Source organism: Desmodus rotundus, chromosome X, assembly GCF_022682495.2.
Source record: "Desmodus rotundus isolate HL8 chromosome X, HLdesRot8A.1, whole genome shotgun sequence".
In the NCBI taxonomy this organism is placed as follows: Eukaryota; Metazoa; Chordata; class Mammalia; order Chiroptera; family Phyllostomidae; genus Desmodus; species Desmodus rotundus.
Window position 1 is genome coordinate 18,946,593 of NC_071400.1, and position 20,685 is coordinate 18,967,277.

Below are 20,685 nucleotides of genomic sequence, written 5' to 3' on the forward strand. Positions count from 1 at the left end.
TAATCCCAATTGAATTATTAATATTGGATGTAGGGGCCATAAAAGTATTGGGATTACAAACTTTTTTGTGGTCTCTTCCACAAAATCAGAAGTTTTTCACCTAGGTCTCTGGTGAATGCATAAGGATTTCAAATTAGATACAAATATATATGTCCGTATTCTGGGAAGATGGATCAGTTTATATCAGCTTCTTGAAGCAATTGATGACACAAAGATGGTTAATAACTTCCATATGTAAACAAATTTACTTCATTCTCACTACAGCCATAAGAGGTAGGTATAATGATCACACCTATTTTACAGAGGGGAAACTGAGACTAAGAGGGGGAACTCGCCCAAGGTTACAAAGCTAGTAAGTGACAACACTGGGATTTGAATCCAAGCAATCTGGCTCCTGAATCTGCTTTTAGCCACTTTGACTGCATGTTCCTTTTTATTCATTTGAATATCTCTTAGCATAGTGGCTGACACATAGCGGGTTTTATCGATATTGAATTGAATTGATTTGCATACTGCCAAATCTGTATAGATTTTGTCTTAGGAATCATTCTCAAAGGTCTGAAGCCCATGATGGGGAGTCCATAAATCTTGACTGCTTGAGTGAAGAGAATCAACAGAGTCAAAGGATAATTTATCAGTTTGTCAAGATGGTTGACTTGGCAAAGCTTAGGAAGTTCGCTTTCAATCAGGGCTCCATGGAGGGTTGTTGCACAGATCTCCAAGCCCATTCTTTTCTCAATAGGCTGGATAGATTGTTCAAAGTGCTTATAAGGTACCTCTGAGTATGAAATAGATAACATTTTAGGTTCCATGAGTCTGTGTGGTGTTTTGTGTCTTGATAACTATGCATAATTTACCCTGCCTCTTATTTCCAAATGACCAAGCAGAACCCAAACCCTTTATATGTTGGTATGACTCAAACCTAGGTATCTGCATGGCATATTAGCCTTATTGAGGGGAGAGTGGAGGGAGATACAAATACTGGTCAACTGCCGCACTATAAATTTGACTGTAGTTAAGGTTGGAGGATAAAGTGTTCTTAAAAATTGGCTGTTATTATGGAGAGTGCACAGTGAGATGACAAGCTGGTGAGTAACAAGGTGGAGCAGCTTGAGTTTGTAATCACCTTGATTAGATGTTCCAAGGTTTAACTCTCTGGCCTCCACTGTTCCCCTAATTTGGCCTACTGCGATCTTACTTTACTTTTCATTTTTTTCTCTGATCACTGCCAATTAGAGCTGAGTTCATATGCTTTTGTTGCCTGCCTCTTGGCTTGATGGACCTCTTTGTACTGAGGCAGAGAATCCAACTGGTAGCAGGACTGCCTAGGGACCAAAAGTTTCATTATGCTTTTTGGGCAGGGAACTCCAAAGTTACTGCTTTTGGAGTTGGGTTTTCTCAAGTATAGTAGCTTAACATTTTGTCCCAAAGTTGAAAGTTTTTATTTTATTTTTTAAAGATTTTATTTATTCATTTTTTAAAATTCATTTTTAGTGAGAGGGGAAGAGAAGGAGAAAGAGAGGGAGAGAAACATCAGTGTGTGGTTGCCTCTCACGCACCCTGTTCTGGGGAACTGGCCCGCAACCCAGGCATGTGCTCTGACTGGGAATCGAACTGGCGACCCTTTGTTTCACAGCCTGCACTCAACCCACTGAGCTACACAAGTCAGGGCCTCAAACCTGAAGGTTTTTCAAATTGCAAAATTAATCAGATGCATGAGCTAATTATAAGCCAGAAAATATCTTAAGAAAACTACCTTCTAGTAGAGACCATTGTACAAACTGCAGACTATTTCCCCAGTAATTAATATGCTTCTTTTGTTTCCTTTGTGGTGGAAAAACAGTTGTTGACAAAGACTTCCTTCTCATTTGGTTGAAATGACTAATTTTATACCTGAAGTACTAATTACAGTAGTGACACTATTTTTTCCTTTTCGGTCTCTCACTTGAAGAACTTGAGGCAATTTACAACCTTTGAATATTGGGAGCTAGTTTAATCTGTTCATGGCTTGCATAATAGTGAACATTGTGATCAGAAATATAGTTAAATGGCCCTGGCTGGTGTGGCTCAGTGGATTGAGCACTGGCCTGTAATCTGAAGGGTTGCCAGTTTGATTCCCAGTCAGGGCACATGCCTGGGTTGTGGGCCACGTCCCCAATAGGGGCACGTGAGGAGCAACCACACATTGATGTTTCTCTCCCTCTTGCTCCTTCCCTTCTCCTCTCTCTAAAAAATAATAAATAAAATATTAAAATCTTTAAAAAAAGAAATATATAGGAGAACCAAGATGGTGGTGTAGGTGGACACACTGTGCCTCCTCGCACAACCAGAACTGACAGAAAATCGAATGGCAAGGAAGTCCGACACCAAGGAAATAAAAAATAAACATTCATCCAGACCGGTAGGAGGGGCAGAAACGGGCAGCCAGGGCGGAGAGGACTCGCGTTGCCATGGCGGGACCGAGACTGGCGGAGTGTGGGATGAACAGGGCAGGCAGTCTGACCACTGGCAGACCCTGCGGCCCCACATTCGTGCACAGATAAACCGAGAGGGCTGGACTCAGAGTGGCGGAGAATGGGGCAGGCAGAGCGGCGGGTATCACCCCGAGGCCCCAGATTCGCGCACAGATAAACCGGAAAAACTGCAGGGAGCAAGGCGGACCACGGGACCCAGGGCTCCAGCGCGGGGAGGTGAAGCCTCAGGTCTCCGATTGAAAACGCCCATGGCGGTTGGGGCGGCAGCAGGAGAGACTCCCAGCCTCATGGGAGAGTTCATTGGAGAGACCCACAGGGGCCTAGGGAGTGCACAAGCCCACCCACTGGGGCGGGAACCAGCACCAGAGGGGCCCGGTTTGATTGTGGGTAGCTGAGTGAAAGATTGAAATCTGGTGGAGAGTGGAGCGGGTGCCATTGCTCCCTCTCTGCCCCTCCCCCACGTACAGAGTTACAGCACAGCAACCAGCGTTACCCTGCCCCGCCCCAGAACACCTAAGGCTCCGCCCCTTTAAGTAACAGACTCCCCAAGACAAAAAAAAAAAAAATGGCCCAAATGACAGAACACTTCAAAGCTCCAGAAAAAATACAACTAAGAGAGGAAGAGATAGCCAACCTATCAGATACATAGTTCAAAACACTCTTATTAAGATGCTCACGGAATTGGTTGAATTTGTTCGAAAAGTAGATGAAAAAATGAAGCCTATGCTCAGAGAAACAAAGGAAAAGGTAGAGGGAACCAATAGTGATGCGAAGGAAACTGGGACTCAACTCAATGGTGTGGACCAGAAGGAAGAAAGAAACATCCAACCAGAAAAGAATGAAGAAACAAGAACTTGGAAAAATGAGGAGAGGCTTAGGAACCTCCAGAACATCTTGAAACGTTCCAACATCCGAATTATAGGGGTGCCAGAAGGAGAAGAGGAAGAACAAAAAATTGAAAACTTATTTGAACAAATAATGAAGGAGAACTTCCCCAGTCTGGCAAAAGAAATAGACTTCCAGGAAGTTCAGGAAGCTCAGAGAGTCCCAAAGAAGCTGGACCCAAGGAGGAACACACCAAGGCACATCCTAATTACATTAGCCAAGATTAAGGAGAAGGAGAGAATCTTAGAAGCAGCAAGAGAAAAGGAGACAGTTACCTACAAAGGGGTTCCCATAAGACTGTCAGCTGATTTCTCCGAAGAGACCTTACAGGCAAGAAGGGGCTGGCAAGAAGTATTCCAAGTCATGAAAGGCAAGGACCTACATCCAAGATTACTTTATCCAGCAAAGCTATCATTTAGAATGGAAGGGAAGATAAAGTGCTTCTCAGATAAGGTCAAGTTAAAGAAGTTCATCATCACCAAGCCCTTATTATAGGAAATATTAAAGGGAGTTACCTAAGAGAAAGAAGATAAAAAATAGGAACAGTAAAAATGAGAGCAAACTCACAGTTATTAACAACCACATGTAAAACAAAAACAAGAGCAAACTAGGCAAACAAGTAGAAGAGGAACAGAACCATAGAGATGGAGATCACATGGCGGGTTATCAATAGGGGAGTGGGAGGGGGGGGAAGGTACAGAGAATAAGTAGCATAGATGATAGGTGGAAAATAGACAGGGGAAGGGTAAGAATAGTATAGGAAATGTAGAAGCCAAAGAACTTATAAGTATGACCCATGGACATGAACTATAGGGGGGGAATGTGGGAGGGACGGGGTGGGCAGGATGGAGTGGAGTCGGGGGGGGAATGGGACAACTGTAATAGCATAATCAATAAATATATTGAAAAAAAGAAATATAGTTAAGCCTCTTTAGTTGAGCCCCTATTATTGAAAAGGGTAGTAATCCACACCATGTGAAGAGCATATTTGATAAGTCTATGACAAGAAGAAAGTAAGCTGTCAAGGAGTCTATTAAAACTGCCAAGTAGGACACACTATTAGAAGAGACAGTTTGCATGAAAGAGCTGGTAAGTATGTACAAGGCATTCCATTAACAGACTCTAAGAATTTGAATATGGAAAGCCATATAGTACAATTATTCAATACTCAAAATTTTTTTGAGCAACACTATGTACTGGGCTCTGGGAATCCAAATTTTTTGGTAAATCCAGCTTTATTAAAATATTATAAAAATAATTTACAATTCACCCATTTGAAGTGTATAGTTCAATAGTTTTTAGGATTGAAATATGTCTACTGAGTTTTGTAACCCTGTCTACAATCAGTTTTAGAATATTTTAATCACCCCAGAAAGAATCCTTGAATCCCTTAGTTATCACTCTCCAATCACCCCAGCTCCCTTAGCTGTAGGCAACCATTGTGGGGATACAAATTGAACACAACACAAGACATGCCTTTGAGGGGTTCACAAGCTGTTGAGAGACATCAGACAGATAAAGCGTATCTATCAAAGTAACATAGAATGTTGATGCTGAGAGGGACCAGGCACATCATTGGAAGTCATCTTCTCATTTGGAATATGGGGAAAATGAGGCTTAGAGAGGAAGGGAAATGATTTGCCCAAGAATACAGTTAGCGGAACCAAGATTGAAAATCATGTATCCTGCTATTTTAGCATACTGCAGTGTTAATTATGATACAAACTTCTGGAGCAGAGTAGCAGTTAAGAGCATGAATTCTGGAGCCAGGCTGCTTGGATTTGACTATCAGTTCTACCTTTTATAGGCTGTGAAACCTCAGGCAAGGTACTTAATCTCTCTAAATCCCAGTTTCCTCTTGTTGAACTGAAATAGTAATTGCACCTACCTTATAATGTCTGTTGTCAAGATTAGATGGGTCAATGTATATAAAGTACACAGAATAGTGTTCACAACAGAATAAGCACTACGTAAGTGATCATTATTATTTTATTACCTAGTTATTAAATATGAAAAGACCTATATCATTAGATCCTAAAATATGCTTTAAAATTTGTTCCTTAGGTTATAAATCCTGACTGTCCTCATACATAATTTCTGTTCAGTTTGTTCCAACCTATATTTTTGATTGTTAGGTGTTGGGTATAAAAAATGTCTAAGAAACAGTGTGTAGGGAATTCACAGTCAAGTGAATAGATACGGCAGATGAACAGATACGTAGCCATAAATCAAAGCAAGCAACAGTCACTGCCCCAAATGAAGTACACATGAAGCATAGAGGGTATTGGAAGGGCTTCATGAAGGGTTTTAAAATCTGAGTCAGATTTTATCAGGCTGAAAGGGATGAGAGAAGTCATTCCAGGCTGGGGTAATAGAAGAAATGGGGAAAGGAAGTATTTGCCATGTTGGGTGGAAAAGCTAAGTGTTGTATGTGTCCAGAGTGTAGAGTTTTGGGAGCCTTCTTAGAAGGTGAGCCTGAAAATATAGTTTGAGACTACTACTCAGTAGTTAAAGGGATGAGAATTGATATTTATGAGCACCTACTATATACCAGGCTCTTTAAATTAATAAGCACTGAATAGGTATAAGCTAACTCATTTGATTCTCACAATCAAGTTGAGGAAGTAGGTGCAGAGAGGAGGAGGAAACAAATTGATATCACACTTTACAAATGGCAGAGTCTAGATTCAAGCCAAGATCTCTCTCTCATCCTAAGACCTATGCTTTTTCCACATACCACATAAATATCTGAACTTGTACACCAGTTTAGATATTATGCAAAATGAGAGCTTTGAATGTTTTTGATCATGGAAGAAACATGTTTACATTGCATTTTGTTTATTTACAAACTTACTAAGTTTTTTTTTTGTGTGTGGTGGTAGTGTAGAGGACTACTTAAATAGAGGAAAGATGAAAAGCTAAAAAATAAATTGTGGCACAGTTGCAGTAGATAAAATGTAGTAAGGGCATGGACTAAGGCCATGGCAATAGAGAGGAGGGGACACATGTACAAAAGAGGATGACTAGATAGGACATATGATCGATCTGATATGGTCAGGGCAAGGGTGAAGGAGAGTCAACAATAAAGCAATACTTTTTCATTCTATATGATGTGGTGAAGATATAAGAAGCTTGGGAAGAAGCGTGAATTTAGAGAAGGAAGGAAAGTTAAGTTCTGCTTTGCTGTAGATGAACTTTCTGTAAGTCTTCCAAGTGTAACTGTCCAGTAAACATATGGCTATATGACTCAGAAGCTTGAGGGAGAAGAGAGACAGAGCCCTGGAGAATGTCTACATGTGTGATCTGGGAAAAAGAAATGTAGCAAACCAAGAGGAGGCAGTTCAGGAGGACCAAGAGTAAGAGAGATCATCAAAATCATGGCAGAAGGGAATTTAAATAAGGAAAGTGCAGTTGGCATTGTCAGGTCCTATAGAGTGGCCAAGTCAGGGAAACTGAAAACTGTCCCTTGGATTTAGCAATTGAAGAAGTTATTGAGGAATAGGAAGCTCTTAAGAGTGGAAATCATGTGTCATTGGTTTGAAATTTGAATGTGAAGTGGATAGCTGGATATATTGAGTGTAGACTTTTTCCAGAAACTTGTCTAGCAAGGCGTAGAGCAATGGCAGAATCTGGAAGACATAACAGATCTTAGGGAAATTACCTTTAGGATGGTAAAAATTTGAGCACATGTTTTGAGAGAAATGAGTCAGTAAAGAGGTAGCTAGAATTGGGAGAAATTGGAGCATAATTGATAAAGAAAGATGCTAGGGGAAGCAGGAGAGCATGGAAGCCAGACCACAGACAAAAAGTTAGCTGTGGACTTGAGCCTTTCCTCTGAGATAGGATTAGGAAGAAAGGATACACAGCACACAGATAAACTAAGAATCTGAGGCATTTATGATTAGTTTCCTCTGTTAAATTAGAATTCTCTACATGTCTAAGAAATCTTTTCTCCATAAGGATTTTATAAAATGCTTATGCAGACAACAACAACAAAAATAACTCAGTTAAAAATGGGCAAAAGACTTAAATAGATATTTCTCCCCCCAAAAAAGATATACAGATGGTCGATAAGCACATGAAAAAATTTCAACATCATTAATTTATTATTAGGGAAATGCAGGTCAAAACCACTCTTCACATCCAATAGAGTGGCTAAAAGCATGGTAACAAACAAACAAAACCCAACCTGAAAATAACAAGGGCTGGTGAGGATGTGGAGAAACTGAACTCTTATACACTGCGGGGGAAAAGTTGGCTGGACGGTTCTGTTGATCTGGGACAGGCTTGGTTTATCATAACTTTATTCAGTTGCAGTTAGCTGGTGGGTCAGCTCAGAGTTAGCTTTTCTAGGATGTCCTCAGCTTGAATAACTTGTATTTACTCCACGTGGCCTTTCATCCTTGAGAAAAATAGCCCAGGCTTGTTCTTATGTTGTGGCACAGGTCTAAGCAAGCAAGTCTATCACACAAGAGAGCAAGTACAAATGCACATGAGGCTATCAAGTCTCTGTTTGCATCCTGTTTGCTAACATCCTGTTGGCCAAAGCAAGTAACATGGCTGAATTCATATCAGAGTGGAAAGGGTCTGCAAAATTACAGGGCAAAAGACAAAGCTTCAGAGAGGCCATTAATTGGAGACACAAATGCAGTTAATCTACTTCAGAAAGCTTAAGTAAAGTCTGGCATTCTGTATATATAATGAGCATTTCAAAGTAATGCTGATGCAAATGATCCATTGACAACATTTTCAAAAATGTCAGTCTAGTGTCTCTTAGTCTAGAAATATTAGTCCAGTACTAATTGGAACTGCCGTCATGAAAGGTTCAGAAAACAGGGGGTTGTGAGTGGAAGAACACATATCCTTTTTCTTAGCTCTAGCCTAGGATTCAAGCTTTTGGTTTCTCAAAGGCAGAAGCTCAAACTGTATTTGTTTTTCAGACAATCATGTAAAGTAATTTACATTTTATAAAGAACAATGCAGTTTGATTAAAGTTGATAACATATTTTTCAGTGCAGGTCAGAAGGGCATTGTTGGTTAGTTTTGTGTTGCTTCTTATAATACATATTTCTGTCCCAGGAAAGCTCATACTAATGGAAATGAATCATCAAAGTGGTTTATGGGGCATGTGATAAGCTCATGAAGTTGAGACTATTGCTTGGATAAGACCTTTGTTAGAATAGTAATCTAAGCAAGGAGAACATGATCAAGAAAGAAAATAAACCATAGGAAGAAACTACAAATATTTGGCTAGTTGTATGAGGTTTTTGTTCCTTAGACCATTAGCCAACATGTGTGGCATTAGAGACATACTTTAAGATGTCTGGGGTGAAGGTATCCAAGATGGCAGTGGAGTAGGTGAATGTTACACTCACCTACTCCCAGGACCAATCTAGAATTAAAATACAGAAAAATCAATGAGAATAACCAACTGAAGACTAGCTGAAGATAAGTCTTATAACCAACAATTTACAGAAGAAACCACTTCAAGACTGGCAGGAAAGGTGAGAAGAGAAGAGAAGAGGGCTGTCCCTGTTCCCATAAGAGGCAGCTGAGATTCCAGAGGGATATCTCAGCTGCATAGGTCCCTCCTGAGTGGCTAGGGTCTCAACCCCAAGACAGGCTCTCCAGCTCAGAGAACCAGAGCTGGGAAAAGGCACCCACAAAACACCTGGCTGTGAAAATCAGAAGGAATTCTGCCCATCAGAGAGAGAGAGAGACAGGAGTCTGCTAGAGCCAGAAGTGCCCTCCTAAAGGGCCAACACACAAAATCTGATTTGTAGATACTCATCCTGGGCTCCAGTGGAGGGAGGGCACAGTAGACTGGAGTTGTGGGAGGAGAGACTGGAGTTTGTGACTCTTGGAAGAGAGATGTAGAAACAGCTGCCAGGACCCCTGTGCTGAATCCCTCCTCTACACTACAACCACCAACATTCTTGAGTGGAGCACTCCTCTCCATGTGGCATCAGTGTGGGAAAAGCAATAGCCCCACCTTCTGGACTCCTTATCACCCCAACCTGAGGAGCTCATGCCTTGCTGAGAAGTCAGCTGTCTGGGCAAACTCAGGAGGTGTCAGTGACTCAGTTGTGTGGCTTTCGGGTGGGGGCCATTCTCACGACTTTCTCGTGAACCTGACTGGCAGTTCCCCTTCATGGGAGATACACTATCCCCACTCTTTGGGCTCCTGGCAACCCCAACATCCCAACTCCTGGTGACTGCACCCTACTGAAGTCTGGGCAGAATCTGGGACAGACTGAGTTTGTGGTGCTGGGGCTGAGGCCTCTTTCCTCGTCTTTTCCCAAACTCGATGGGTATCACTCCCTTGCAGGAGATTCACTAGCCCCATCTTCCCCAATTATGGTGGCCCTACCCTGCTAACATTGAGTTCCTGGCAGAATCTGGGGAAGACTGGATTGTGTGGCTTTAGGATGGGGATAAGGTTTCCCTCACATGCCCGAGTGCAGAACCCTCCATTCACACAGTGAAATCTTGGTCTGTTTGGGCCTGTTAAACTGCTGGCTTCACCTTGATGACTCCGTGAGACCCTGACCTAATATAGAAGTCTCCAGAGACCTTACCAGAAGCAGCTGGACTTGGTGTTCCCTGGGACATTTGCTGAGTGGCCTCAGACTCAGCACTGGTGCTGAATTTGAAACTGTATTGATCAAATGAACACCACTCAGCCCCATGGTAACTCAATGAGAACCTACCTCCTGTAACTATAGAATTGCCAGAGACTCTTTCAGTGACAGCCTAACAGGCAGCCAGGAGGTGGAGGTAGCTGGAGGTGGACTACCAGGTGCCTTGGGACTTTTGTTGACCTGCCCCCAGGCCCAATGCTGGTAAAAGCCAGCTTTGATGTGTAGCTTGGTCTTCTTGCACATACCCAGGCCCAACAGAGGCAGCCACAAAATGTAGGTCATTTTGTACTTACAAATATGTTGTCCAGGGCCAGTAACATGCAGTGTCAGACATTGTACTGCACTACAGTCCCTCCCAAGAGGCACCAGAACATACACACCCAGTGGCAAGCTTCATACAACATTAGAGCAGGATTCAATTAGCGTCAAAAGTGGCATGTACAAAGGGAGATGTCGGGGGACACCAGACCCTGCTTAAGTGAATTCCATTTTCTGTGGTCAGCATCTTTAAAGCAGTTTGTATACAGGGGTTGGGGTTGATCCTTACAGTCAATGAGATTGAGGATTGACCTCATTCATGAATGGACCAATAACAAAACAAATTAATTCAATTACAAAAGGAGGGCCCACATATTCACCCAAGGGATTTCCTGGAGCACCCAGCTCAGGTGGTCAAGGAGACTGCACAACTGGGTTCCTCAGGACACCTACTATATAAGGCATCCCCACCAACACTGGGAGTCAAAGCAGATTAACCTAGTCCATAGACACGAACACAAAGAGGTAGCCAAAATGGAGAGACAATGGAAAGAACAGGCAGAATCTCCAGAAAAAAGAGCTAAAGGAAATGGAGGCAATCAATTTACCAGACACAGAGTTCAAAATAATGGTTTTGGGGATGCTCAAGGAACTTAGTGAGAACTACAATGGTATGAAAAAGGTATACAAACCACAAAAAATAGTCATAAATGAAGAATACACTATTTGAAATGAAGAATATACTAGACAGAGTAAACAGTAGGATGGAGCAGAGATTGAATTAGCGATTTGAAAGACAAGTTAGCAGAAAATACCCAAATCTTATAGACTAAAAAAAGAAATTTAAAAAATGATGATAGTTTATTTTTTGGGACCTTTGGGATAACATGAAGGGTAACAACATCCTCATCATAGGACTACCAGATGAAGAAGAGAGAGTGCAAAGGACAGGGAATCTATTTGAAAACATAATGACTAAAAATGTCCCAAATCTGGTGAAAGAAAAAGTCCAGGAAGCACAAGGAGTCCCAAACAAGATTAACCTAAAAGAGACCCACACCAAGATGCATAATTAAAGTGTCAAAGGTTAACGACAAAGAATTGTTTTTTAAATTTTTTAAATTTATTTTTGGAGAGGGGAGGGAAGGGAGAAGAAGAGGGAGAGAAACATCAATGCGTGCTTATTTCTTGATTGCCCCCTACTGAGGACCTGGCCCGCAACACAGGCATGTGCCCTGACTGCGAATAGAACCAGCGACCCTTTGGTTTGCAGACGGGCACTCAATCTACTGAGCCACCCCAGCCTGGGCCAAAGAGAGAATATTAAAAGCAGCAAGAGAGACATTTACCTACAAGGGCGCTCCCATAAGACTGGCAGCTGATTTCTCAACAGAAGCATTTCAGAGCAGGAGGGATTAAACATGAAATATTCAAAGTGATGAAATGAACCTAAAACCAAGCTACATTACCCAACTAGGCTAAAACTTAAAATTGAAGGAGAAATACAGAGCATCTCAGACAAGAAAAGCTAAAAGGACCTTATTAACACCAATTCAGTCTTACAAGAAATGTAAAAGTGTCTTATTTAAGCAGAAGAAGAAAAAAAGAAATCATAGTTATAAGAATAAAATGGCAATAAATACATGTCCATCAATAATCACTTAAATGTAAATGGTTTAAATGCTCCCATCAAAACACATAAGGTAGCTGAATGGATAAGAAAACAAAACCCATATATATACTGTCTATAAGAGACCCCCCTCAGAACAAAAGATATACACAGACTAAAAGGAAATGGATGGAGAAAGATAGTTCCTGCAAGTGGAAATTAAAAAAAAAGCTGGAGTAGCAATACATACATCTGACAACCTAGACATTAGAACAAAGGCTATATAAGAAGGCAAAGATCAACATTACATAATGATAAAAGGGGAAGTACAACAAAAGGATACAAACCTTGTAAACATTTATGCATCAACACAGGAGCACCTAACTATATAAAGCCAATATTGATGGGCATAAAGGGAGAGATTGACAAAATAGAGCCATACTTGGGGATTTTAATACCCCATCAGCATCAGTGGATAGATCTTTCAGATAGAAAATCTACAACCAAAAAGCAACCTTAAATGACATACTAGGTGAAATGGATTTAATTGGATTCTTCAGAATATTTCACCACAAAGCAGCAAAATACACATTCTTTAAAGTGTACATGGAAGATTTTCAAAGGTAGACCACATGTTAGGATGCAAAACAAGCCTCAATAAATTTAAGATTGAAATCATATCAAGCATCTTCTCTGACCACAATGCTATTAAACTAGAAATCAACCTCAAGAAGAACACTGAAAAATACATGGAAGATAAATAACATGTTATTAAACAATGAATGGGTCAACACTGAGATCAAAGAAGAAATCAACAGATACCTTGACACAAATGAAAATGAGGACCAACAATCCAAAATCTGTGGGACGCTGGGAAAATGATCCTAAGAGGGAAATTCATTGCATTACAGGTGTATCTCAGGAAAACAAGAAAAAGCTCAAATAAGAGATCTAATTTCACACTTAAAGGAACTTGAAAAGGAACCACAAAGCCCAAAGGGAGTAGAAATAAGGAAATAAGAGATCAGAGCAGAAATAAATGAGAGAGTCTAAAAAAAAAAATAAAAGAAGATCAATGAATCCAAGAGCTTGTCCTTTGAAAAGATAAACAAGATTGACAGACCTTTAACCAGACTCATCAAGGAAAAAAAGAGAAAGCACCCAAATAAATAAAATCAGAAATGAAAGGATAAATAACAACTGACACCAAAGAAAATATTATGAACAACTATATGCCAACAAACTGGACAACCTGGATTAAATGGATAAATTCCTAGAAACCTACAGTCTTTCAAAACTAAATCAGGAAGAATCAGAGAATCTGAAGAGAGAGAGATCACACTGAGTGAAATTGAAGCAGTAACCAAAAAACTCCCAACAAACAAAAGCCCTGGACCAGATAGCTTCATGGGTGCATTTTACCAAACATTCTAAGAACAAATACCTCTCCTTCCTAAACTATTTCATACAATTCAAGAGCAGGGAAGAATCCCAAATTCATTTTATGAGGCCAGCATTATCCTAATTCTAAAACCAGATAAAGACACTACAAAGAAAAAAAATTATAGGCCAATATCTCTGATGAACATAGATGCGAAAATCCTCAACACAATATTAGCAAACTGAATACAACAATGCATCAGAAAGATCATACACCATAATCAAGTGGAGTTGATTCCAGGAATGCAAGGTTGGTACAATATCTGGAAATCAATAAATGTGATACCACATAAACAAAATGAAGGATAAAAATTACATGGTCATATCAATAGATGCAAAAAGAAAAGGCATTTGATAAAATCCAGCACCCATTTATGATAAAAACTCTCAGCAAAGTGGAAATACAGGGAACATACCTAAACATAATAAAGACCATGTATGACAGACCCACTGCCAACATCATACTCAGTTGGAAAAAACTGAAAGCGTTCCCCTTAAGATTGGGGACAAGACAGGGATGTCTGCTTTCACCTCTATTATTCAACCTAGTACTGCAAGTTCTAGCCTCAGCAATCACACAAGAAGAAAAAATAAAAGGCATCCGAATTAGAAAAGAAGTAAAACTGTCTTTATTTTTTTTATTGTTGTTCAATTACAGTTGTTTGCATTTTCTCCCCACCACTCCACCCCACCCCAGCCAAACCCACCTCCCTCCTCCCCCTTGATTTTGTCCATGTGTCCTTTATAGTAGTTCCTGAAAACCCCTCTCCCCACTATCCCCTTCCCACTCCCACTGGCTATTGTTAGATTGTTCTTAACTTCAATGTCTCTGGTTATATTTTGTTTGCTTTTTTCTTTTGTTGATTATGTTCCAGTTAAAGGTGAGATCATATGGTATTTGTCCCTCACCGCCTGGCTTATTTCACTTAGCATAATGCTCTCCAGTCCCATCCATGCTGTTGCAAAGGGTATAAGCTCCTTCTTTCTCTCTGCTGTGTAGCATTCCATTGTGTAAATATACCATAGTTTTTGGATCCACTCATTTGCTGTTGGGCACTTAGGTTGCTTCCACTACTTGGCTATTGTAAATTGTGCTGCTATGAACATTGGGGTGCATAGGTTCTTTTGGATTGGTGTTTCAGGGTTCTTAGGGTATAATCCCACCAGTGGAATTGCTGGGTCAAGGGGCAGTTCCATTTTTAGTTTTCTGAGGAAATTCCATACTGTTTTCCACAGTGGCTGCACCAGTCTGCATTCCCACCAACAGTGCACTAGAGTTCCCTTTTCTCCACATTCTTTCCAACATTTGCTTGCTGATTTGTTTATGTTGGCCACTCTGACTGGTATGAGATGGTACCTCATTGTGGTTTTAATTTGCATGTCTCTGATGGCTAGTGATGCTGAGCATCTTTTCATATGTCCCTGGGCCCTCTGTATGTCTTCCTTGGAGAAGTGTCTGTTCAAGTCCTTTGCCCATTTTTTAATTGGGTTGTTTGTCTTCCTGGAGTGGAGTTGTGTGAGTTCTTTATATATTTTGGAGATCAGGCCCTTGTCTGAGGTATCATTAGCAAATATGTTTTCCCATACTGTTGGTTCTCTTTTGATTTTAATGCTGTTTTCTTTAGCCATTCAGAAGCCTTTTATTTTGATGAGGTCCCACTTGTTTATTCTTTCCTTTATGTCCCTTGCTTTAGGGGACGTGTCTGTGAGGATGTTGCTGTGTACACAAAAATAAATTCAAGGTGGATAAAAGACTTAAATATGTCATAACATCATAAAGGCCTATATTCCTCTGAGATTTCCTTGCCAATGATTTCCTCTAGGCCTTATTATGATGTGTCTTGGTGTGTGCTTCCTTGGGTCCAACCTCTATGGGACTCTCTGAGCTTCCTGGACTTCCTGGAAGTCTGTTTCCTTTGACAGATTAGGGAAGTTCTCCTTCGTTATGTTTTCAAATCAGTTTTCAGTTTCTTGCTCTTCCTCTTCTTCTGCTGGCACCGTCTATAATTTGGATATTGGAAAGTTTAAAGATGTCCTGGAGGTTCCTAAGCCTCTCCCCTATTGTTTTGAATTCTTGTTTCTTCATTCTGTTCTGGTTGAATGTTTGTTTCTTCCTTCTGCTCCAAAACGTTGATTTGAGTCTTGGTTTCCTTCCTTTCACTGTCAGTTCCCTGTACATTTTCCTTTATTTCAGTTTTCATAGCCTTCACTTTTTCCTCTATTTTGCAACTATACTCAACTATTTCAGTGAGCATCCTGAATACCAGTGTTTTGAAGTCTGCATCTGATAGGTTGGCTATCTCTTCATCACTTAGTTTTATTTTTTCTGGAGCTTTGATCTGTTCCTTCATTGGACCATATATATTTTTTTGTCTCAGTGCTCCTGTTACATAGTAAGGGGTGGAACCTTAGGTATTGGCCAGGGTGGGACAAACCACCTGGCTGCGTTGTGGCACTGTACATGGGGGAGGGACTGAGAGGGAACAATGTCGCTTGTTCAGCTCTAGCCCTGCTTTCAGTCACTTCCCCTGCTACCCACAAGCAAATTGGGCCCTTCTGGTGCTAGTTCCTGGATAGGTGGTTTGTGTATGTCCTAGGACCTTGTGGGTCTCTCCAGTGACCTCTCCTGTGAGCCTGGGAGTTTCTCCTGCCACCACAACCCCCACAGATTTTTTTCAGTCAGAGGTTTTGAGGCTTTATTTCCCCGCACCGGAACCCTGGGTTGCGTAGTCTGTGTCACTCTCCAGTTGTTACTCCCGGTTTATCTGCAAGCAAATGTGGGAGCGCCCAGTCTGCCAGCCATCACCTTGCCAGGAGTCCTCTCCACACCCCCACCTGCTGCCCGTCTCTGCTTCTCGTACTGGTCTGGATGAATATTTCTTGTTTAACTCCTTAGTGGTTGGACTTTCATACGGTTCAATTTTGTGGCAGTTCTGCTTATTTTTTGTTTTTAAATTTGTTGTTGTTCTCCTTTTGGTTGTGTGAGGAGGCAAAGTGTATCTACCTATGCTTCTGTCCTGACTGGAAATCCGCATTTTAAAATATAAAAACAAATTGGTCACCTTTTTCCCCATTTGGAAGAAAGGCATGTTAATTTAAGTGTGGAGTGTGACATTTTGAAATGTAAAAAGATGTTAATGGAAGTAGTTGTGGGTTTAAGTGGAACATCTCCCTTTTTGTATCTCTCGTTTTTGTTCATTATTTGTATTGTTCAGAGGGATATTTTAATTTACACACCTGATCTTCAAGAGCAAAGATTTAGGGAAAACCATTTTCTCAGCAGCTCCCGAAGGGTAAGATTTGCAGAAGGGCAAGGAAAGGCTGCAGGGCCACTTCCAGACTGAAAGTGAATGCACCAAGGTAGACAAACTTGAAGTGTCTTGTGAGCTGGGAAGCCTCAAATACAGTTGCATGAGAGGATTCAGGAGCATTCCTTTTGGGAGCAAAGGGCCGGACACTGATTCTGAGTTTCTCTTAATCCTCTTGAGAAAGTGCAAGCGATGGTGCTCTCTGCCGTGACATTACCTTACTGTGAGACTTTTAGTGTTAGCACTATTTTTGCAACGATGACTACAACTTCCTGCCTTTAGTCCCTTTTTAGTGCCCTTTTGCGTTGCCTATATTTCAGCCAAAATCATGCCTTGTGATTTTTCTATTCCCAGTGTGCTTGCTCTTCACAACAAAGAATCTATCAGCTATTTCTTGAATCATTTATTGTCTTTTAGGTGTTAACATTTTCAATTTTGCCATTTAGTAATTTTGCCTGTTCTGACATGAACTCAATAAAGAGCTATAGAAATTGAGTAGAGAGAGAAGCATGTCTCTATAAGCATGGGCCCTGATACTGTCCACCCCTCCTCTGCAACCCCACTCTGCTGGCACTCATTTCCATTCAAGAATGCCCATCTGGCCCCTTTTCTCTTTAGACTACCCTTATTTTTATCTCAGTCAGCTATGAAAAGAATCAAATATTTTAAATGTTTGTTGAAAAAGCAATGAAAATCAAGTTTCAACCCCTTAGACTTTAATTGAGCCATGGGTGTCTCAGGCCCACTTGTTCATGTACCTGAGAGTATTTTCATTTAGAGCCACTGTATTCACTTCTCCTTGGGACTGGATTTTATACTATAGGGGTGGTTCAGTTAGTGTGGAGTTGTTATCCCATTTTATAGGATGTGTGATGGTAACAAGGAGTGTGCGACTGGAGTCAGATGTGATTTTAATCCTGGCTCTACTACCTAGTAGCTATGCAGCTTTGGGCAATTTATTTCACCTTTCTTGTATCTCAGTTTCTTCATTGTAAAATGTGGACAGCCATAGCCCACCTCAGAGGTTAGTTGTGAGGTGAATTAAATAAGGGACTCTATTTAAATAGTTTTGCATGTTCTTTGGCACATGCCAAGGACTCAGATGTCATCATAGTTATTGTTATTTTCTTATTTCCTCGATTAGAAACAGTACAGGATGTTATATATTGTTCTTGTAGGACAGGGTCAGCAAATCATGGCCCAAAGGTCAAATCCAGCTTGCCTGTGAGCTAACAATGATTTTCATAGTTTTCAATGGTTGAAAATAATCAAAGGAAATGTTCTTTTTGTAGTATGGGGAAATTATACAAAATTCAAATTTCAGTGTCCATAAATCAAGTTTTAATGTAACACAGCCATGCTCATTTATTTACGTACCGTCTATGGCTACTTTTGCTCTACAACAGCAGAGTTCAGTATTTGCAATACTGATTGCATGGCCTGAAAAGCTTCAGTATTTACTACTTGTCAATCTCTGCTGTAGGATATTTAGCTGTCTGGAGTAGCACAGGGATGGATAGTTTGAGAATTTGATGCATATTATCACCACAACCATCCCTAAACTCTGTCTGTGTGCATTTGCATATGGAGAGTGATTTACAAGAGAAGAAATTATACAAGCCCATGCAGGACAAGTGAGGATGAGGCTTTGTGGCATTGGTAGCTAAGGGTTTACTTTGGTGCCTTTGAGATATCTGGAAGAATTTAGAAGTAGCAGCAGCATTAGTCTGATGAATTTACAGATTACCTTGTTTTACTTTCCCCCATCAGAAACTTCTCTGTAAGGAGATATCTGATGATTACTTTTTCTTTGTAAGATGGATTGAGTTGCTCTTATTGGGTATAACATGCTTCTAAGGAGTTGGGTTAAGGAATGAAGTACACAGAGTCGAAGTCTGATCTCAGCAAATGTCACCTTAACACCCAGTTCTTGAAAAAAGGCAATTTCTGTAGAGAATTGCAGAATCTTAGAAAATCCAGGTTCAAAGGAGTCTTGCAGATCTACAGAGATGATATTCATATTAACATTGCTCTGCTGATGTGATACAATATCCTCTTGGAAGGTGAAATATTGTATACTAAATAAGTTCCAGTCCACTCACTCTTTTTAATCAATATGACCTTTAATGGGTATTTGTGTAATGGAACTAGATTTAAATATCTGTAATATATCAAATTTCATGTGCTTTACAAATTTTGTTATTATCATGACACACAGACATAGTACCCAGTTTTGAAATGTGGGAGTGGGGATAGCAGTGCTTCCAGTTTAGGTGCTAGGAAGTCTGGAGTTCTAATCCTCAGGTCTACCCTCTGCCTGGCCTGTGGCTTTAATGAAATTCCTTTTCAATAGAGATGAGGTATGCATAGGACTCAGGAAGAGGCCCATGAGATCTGAAGGTCTTGTTTGTGTTTATCTGAGCTATGCACACATACCAATTTGGGTTTTCCTGTCAGGGAAGGTTACTAAACTGGGCAAGCTAAAGGAAGGAGGAATGAACCTGGCCTGCCACAAAGGGAAGGAGGAAAGCAGGCAGGCTGGAAAGGAACTGTTGGTCCAGATATTGCTGAGAAGATCTCAGAACTTCCGACTTTTTCCCTCCTCTTGCTTCCTACACCTTGGGCTTTCACACTTAGAGGACTGATGTTAGTGGGGATGTGCTTTTTTATTTTATTTTTAATTTTTATCCTCATCTGAGGATATGCTTGTTGATTTTAGAGAGGGGAGAAGGGGAGGGAAGAGAGGGAGAGAAACATCACTATGAGGGAGAAACATCAATTGGCTGCCTCTTGTAAGTGTCCCACCGGGGACAGAACCCACAAACTAGGCATGTGCCCTGACCAGGAATCAAACCTGCAACCTTTCCATTTACATGATAATGCTCCAACCAACTGAGCCGTACCATCCAGGGCTATTTTATTTTTTAATTTTATTGAGGAATAATTGACAAATATAATTGTATTTAAAATGTACAACATGATAATTTTAAATACACATACATTGTAGAATTGTTATCAAAACCAAGAAAATTAACATATTCATCACCTCACATAGTTAACATAGTTAATTCCATTGTGTGTGTGTGTGTGTGTGGTGAGAACGGTTAAGATATACTCAGTAACTTTTGGGGGAGGACCCAGAACCCTCTGGAATTTATAAAAACTTGTGTATTTATTCTTAATGTTTAAAATTCAGTCACCTTCAAAGTACTCTCCATTTGATGAGATACACCATTGGAGACATTTTTTCCACTGCTCAAACAGTGTTTGAACTTGTCAATTTTGATGCCTTTTAGTGCTTCTGCCATTTTTTTTGTTTGTTTGTTTCACCTGTTCCGTATCAGCAAAAACATTCTCCTCTGAGGACTTTTTTCACCTAGGGAAACAAAAATAAGTTCCTTAGGGACAGATTGGGAGAGTAGAGAAAGTGAGGCCCTGGGGTCATGCCATTTTTGGTTAAAAAGTGCTGAACACTCAGTGCACTGTGGGCAGGTGCGCTTGTAAATCACCCACCATCAAATGGGCGAAGGCATTGAAAGAGTCTTCAAAAAATTTTACTGAAACCAAACACAGCCTCTCACAATAACAGCAGCTGGTACAATGATACAGATGGGCTCCTAGAACACTCACCTAGTGGGGGAAACCTGTACTACAAGGGGCTTGCCCTCCAGAAGATAATTCTGGTTTTTTTTGGGGGGGCCCTCCCTCATAGAGTACTGTATTAACTATAGTCAGGATGCTCTACATTAGATCCTCAGAACTTACTCTTCTTTTTAACATTTGATTTCCCTGGGTGAATCCCATGCTTCTGTGTATTACTAGCAGGTGAAGCTGAAAAGACCACTGAAGGCCAAAGGTGGCCACATGTGTATGGAACTGGTGCTCCAAGTTCATCAGTCTTACCTTACACCTTGAGGTATCATATCAGAACTCTCTTTGTAGCACTGCACCTACACCCTTTTTCCCCTCTAGCCCTGCTTCCCTTTTTATTGAATCCTAGGAGACACACTAACCATTTGTGGATGGTGACAGCCAGTACCTATATATGAGTATACCAGAATTTCCTCCTT

General features: G+C 40.7%; 1 protein-coding gene and 1 pseudogene across 1 annotated transcript in view; one reads left to right on the top strand and one right to left on the bottom strand.

Annotated features, from left to right (window-relative positions):
* The window catches only part of LOC128779986 (histone H3.3A-like), a 104,093-nt pseudogene extending 101,369 nt beyond the window's left edge, over positions 1-2,724 (bottom strand).
* The window catches only part of HS6ST2 (heparan sulfate 6-O-sulfotransferase 2), a 334,044-nt gene that overhangs the window by 135,618 nt on the left and 177,741 nt on the right, over positions 1-20,685 (top strand). The gene's annotated exons all lie outside the window — the stretch shown is intronic.